Raw genomic sequence first — 5124 nt, 5'->3', positions numbered from 1 at the left:
CTACCTTTTGCTTTCACTCTTATACAGCATCTCAAGGTCAGCCAGAGGCAAGAGATTCTCAGACCTTCTCAGGTCTTTGCTGAGCAAGCACACAACTCTGGGACCATACACAGCTCTACATGTGTGTGGCCTTCTAGAGTCCCAGGAATAGGTTGGAGTTCTTCCAAACCCCTTCTGGACCCGTCATCCCCCAGCTTGTCCTTTTATGTTTGTTGGTCAGCTTTTTGTTTACCCCAGCTGTTAATACCACCTCGAGCCATGTGGTGTTAAATGATTGCTGCTGAGAGTTACTCGACAAACGCCTTAGGGAAAGGGCAGTTTGGTGGAGAGTGAGCCCTGCATCAGGTCAGCTGAAGACAAGGTCTCTGAAGATTCCCAGGGAATTGGCAGACAGGCAAGATAAGGACTGTTCTCTGCAAGTCCAGCTTTTAGCATAGCACCGAACTCCTTTCTGGCCTCCAAGTGCTAGGCTTCTATTCCTGATAACTACCATGATTGTGAGGCTGTTACTTTTCAAGGCTACCATGATCTGGGGGGAGGGGTATTGGTATAAGGCAAGTTAAAACACCACTAAGTGCTATTCTTCCCCAAATTCTGTTCTTGAAAACAGTCTCCACAAACTGTTGCAAGCCTTTGGCTACCTTTCAGAGTTCTTAAAGCCTTGACTCTTGGTTTTTTTGTTTGTTTTTACAGTGTTTCTACTAGCATTCTTGTTACTTTTGTGGAAGAGCAGATTTTCAGAGGTCTTCACTGTTCTGACGCTGCTCTCCTGGGAAATTTGAAAAGACCTAAATAAATGGAGATCTATGTTCATGAATTGAAAGACTCCTCGTGTGAGTTCTCCACAAATCTATAGATTCCGTGAAATCCTAATCCTAAATCCACCAGGATTTTTTCGTTGTTGTTGTTGATACGAAGATTCTAAAATGCATATGAAAATGCACAGGACCTAAACTATCCAATCTTGAAGGACAAAGTTGGACCCAAACAGAGTTCAAGGCTTACTACAAAGATACGTAATCAAGATAGCATAGTACAGGCATAAGGATCAACAAATAGGTCCATGAAAATGAAATAGATGGCAGAAATAAACCCACGCTTAATAGTAACTTCACTTTTGACAAAGCCCCCGTGGTGGAAAAGACCATCTTTTCAACAAACGGTGCTAGAATTACTAGACATTCACTTAGAAATGGAGGCTCAGGGTTTGTGTTTTTCCCATCTCCTACCATAAAGAAAACTTCAGATCGATTTACGCCACTAAACTTGACTAAAACTATAAGCCTTCTAGAAGACATAAGACACTATATTGTTTTGGAGGTAAGCACTTAAGGATAGTTCTTACTGCATTCTGTGGTCCTGTTTTTAAGAAGTATCATAAAAAATGAATAAACGAGAATATGTCAACACTAATATCTTTTGAGGAAAATGTTTTTAAGAAAACCATTTCTCCTAGCTTATTCCTTACTTGAGTCCTTTGTCAGACAGGTTTTCCGAGTGTCTGGAATAAAGAATTCCCAAACTCGGGGCGCCTGGGTGGCTCAGTTGGTTAAGCATCCAGTTTCAGCTCGGGTCATGATCTCACAGTTTGAGTTCAAGCCCTGCCTTGGGCTCTGTGCTGTGACAGCTCAGAGCCTGGAGCCTGCTTTGGATTCTGGGTCTCCCTTTCTCTCTGCCCCTAACCCATTCTCATCCTCTGTCACTCTCAAAAATAAACATTAAAGAAAATTATAAAAAAGAATTTCCAAATCCCTAAGACTCCATAAAAACTCAGCAAAACATTCTAATAGAAACTTGACAAATAAAACCACAAGAATAGCCAATGAGCACATTAAAAAAAAAAAAATCTGTCAAAATGGAAACAAATGAAGTCAGAGACAGGTCTTCAGGGTTTTTCACTATGTATTTCCAGTGCCTTGCACTATATATAAATTTTAACTGAAAATACTAACATAAGGTATTCATGGGTAAAACATCTGATTCTGAAAGTTGAGTGCATTAAAAATGTTGAATTAACAGTAGATAAATGAAAATAACTAGAATTTTAAGTCGTGGACAGGAGTGTTTGCAGTATCATTCTTTCAGCTTGTCTTTGTTTATCAATCTTACAATAAAATGTTGGGGAAAATTCTAATGAAACCAAAGAACTAAAATAAAGCCTGGATTTATCATCTGTGACTGTTCATAGGGCCACAGTTGGGTTTTGGCTTACTGTGTTTCTATCCATTCTGTGTTACTGAAAATCCATGTTGCACCCCCTTCCTGGACTTGATCAGATATAGGTGCTACTCCAGATGGGTTCAATCATCTGTCCCCTGAGTCCTGGAATTTGTCTCCAAGGACAGTGACAGCTTTGCCTGTCTATGATTGCAACACTCTGGCCAGCACAGCCATTGCCTCACCTTCCATCATTGGTGTGTTCCTTTTCTGCCCAAGACTTTGATCACCTTCAAGGGTGGCGGGTGGTGGGGTGCGGGTTGCAGAATAGCTATGTCTAACTAGATGGTGACCACACAGAATGTGGTTTCCCCAGTGTCTTAACGGAGAGGTTAGATTATCCAGACTTGGAAGTATGACAGAGTTAGTACCTCACAGGCACACTCTAAAGATGAATCATTTCTATTTCTCTCCCACAATGCTTCAGTCAAACTCAGTGGATCCATATGCCTCTCTTAGAACCTCTCTTAAGATTAAGCAACCTGTAAAGCTTCCTTGAAGCCATGCCAGCTCAGTAATACCCCACCTATAATTGCTTTTTTTCCTTTTTCCAGCTGCTTTCTTTCTTTCCAGTCTTGGGATTGTTCTTTCAATGATGGGTTAGCTTATGCTCTCTAGAAAAGATCCTGAGGCAAATCTTAAGTGCTCCTATTTGCTTATTCTTCAGGGTCTTCATTTTTTGTTGACTCACCTAGTCGTCTTCAAAGTCTATATAGTTCTCTAGAACCATGAATTGAGTTTCTAAAAAGGCAACAAAATGTACCATAATTTTACTATAACAATTTCAATCACTCAAAGGAATATTGTGTAATAAAAATACTTAATGTTTAGAACATGTGATCAAATTATAGCACCAAAATTTTGCATTTTTATTGGATATATTCATATGTTGAAAACAGATGGTTTTCAGATGAAAACCAGAAATGGTTTGCTTGATAATCTTAAAGATGTGTACAAGATTGCTTTCAGCAACACGTGTATACAATAGCCAAAAGCAGAAACAATCCAAAAGTAACAAATCTTGTAGGTCATAAAACTAGTAGTGCCAGACAAAATACAGGATGCCCAGTTAAGTTTTCAGGTAGACTTTTTGTGTGTGAAAATTTTTTCAGTCTTTATTTTTGAGACAGCAAGACAGAGTGTGAGCAGTGGAGCAACAGAGAGGGAGACACAGAATTGGAAGCAGGCTCCAGGCTCTGAGCTGTCAGCACAGAGCCCAACGTGGAGCTCGAACTCATGAACCATGAGATCCTGACCTAAGCCAAAGTTGGACGCTTAACCGAGCCACCCAGTCACCCCTTACAAGCAATCCTATTTTTGTGTATAAACACTGCAAATAGTGCGTGGGACATACTGAACACTTGATCTGAAGTTCAAATCTAACTGGACATCACACACATTCATTTGCTGAATCTGAACATACTGGAATACTATACAACAATTAAAATCAATGAACTCTAGCCACGTGATCAATATGAACTACTCAATGTTGAGCAAAAATGTCTCTACACAAAACTTAAACTCAGGTGGAGCTCAACAATAGTTGAGGAAATCAAGATAGTGGTTAGAAGGTGGGGAAGAAGATGCTAGTGATCTAAGAGGGGTCGCTGAGAGGGAATCTTCTAGACTGCTAATGTCTCTTGAACTATGGGGGTGGAGTGGGGTTGGGGAATGTTCAGACTTTGATGTTGCTTTAGTTCACTTGTTATGCCCAGAATTCGTGATCCCCAAAGACCACCAGGGAGCCGAGTCCGATATAAAAGCAAAGAGCCTTTATTTGAGCTAGCTCGAGCTCTATCCCCTACCTGCACCGACACAGTGGTAAGATGCCGGAGAGACAGAGCGAGTTTCAAAAGCACAAAGGTTTTATAGGGGTCTAGGGGTAGTCAGGAAGGTAATGGTTGTGGCCTTAGCCAATTGGCTGGGGAAGGGTCAGAGTCCTGTTAGGCAGGTTGCCAGGCATGGTTTGATCGGGAAGTTACTCGGGGAGAAGTTGTGGTCTGAGGTTTGATCGGGAATTTCTTTCTGGGGCCATGTCAGGGACATACTCAAGATGGAGGACACAGAACAAGATGGAGTCAGCCAGCCTAGGTCTGCTCTTTCATTCCCCCCTTGTCATGTAGCTTGCAGACCCAATCATGGGACTGGCTGCATTTCTATTTTGTCCTCTTCTGTTATTAGGGGCTTGTACTGAGCACAGAGGACCATTAGTTGGACAGCCCCCATGCGGTCCCTGAGCTGGTGTCTATTATCTGCCAGGTAATGTTTTGGGGGGCGTGGGGACTCCCGGCAGCATGAGCAATGACAAGCAGAGTTAACAGAGTTACCAATATCAGATGGGTCGAATGCGCTGTAACTTGACCTTGAGCAGGTTGTGTTGGTCCGGATTGATGGCCCATTGTGTTGCAAAGTCCTTCCGGATCAAGGAGGGGTCCGCTGGCCGAACGTGGGTGTGATGGACCCAGGTCGCGATGCCCTCTACTTTGAGAGTGGTGGGGGTTGTCAGCACCACAATGTAGGGTCCCTTCCAGCACGGCTCAAGGGTCTCTCAGTGGTGCCTCTTGACGTAGACCCAGTCTCCCGGCCTGTAGTGATGAGGTGTTGGGGTCGGGCCAGCCTTGTAGATGGCATGGAGGCGCGGCCAAATGTCCTCGTGCACCTTCTGGAGCCCTCTCAAGGAAAGAAACAGTTCTGGATCTTTAAACTCAGCAAGAAGTTCAGCTCAAAGTTGGGACTAATGCGGGGTAGCCTGCCAAATATGATCTCATAGGGAGTAAAACCCAGGGTGTATGGAACATTCCTAACCCGGTAAAGGGCGTACGGTAGGAGAGTCACCCGGCCCCCGCCAGTCTCCATGGTTAATTTGGTAAGGGTCTCTTTTAGGGTTCTTTTCATTCTTTCTACCTG

At 43.1% G+C, this 5124-nt stretch overlaps 1 long non-coding RNA gene across 1 annotated transcript; it reads left to right on the top strand.

The window, feature by feature from the left end:
* The first annotated feature begins 2474 nt into the window (after positions 1 to 2474).
* LOC147578039 (uncharacterized) lies at positions 2475 to 4557 on the top strand. Its single transcript, XR_015254179.1, has 2 exons — positions 2475 to 4059; positions 4399 to 4557. It is a non-coding gene; the product is annotated as an uncharacterized LOC147578039 (long non-coding RNA).
* The last annotated feature ends 567 nt before the right edge of the window (positions 4558 to 5124 follow it).

Source organism: Puma concolor, chromosome C1 (assembly GCF_028749965.1).
Source record: "Puma concolor isolate L17-30 chromosome C1, mPumCon1.1.hap2, whole genome shotgun sequence".
NCBI classification, from domain to species: Eukaryota; Metazoa; Chordata; class Mammalia; order Carnivora; family Felidae; genus Puma; species Puma concolor.
Note: the sequence above shows the minus strand (reverse complement) of the source record. Positions and strands in the feature narration are given on the sequence as shown.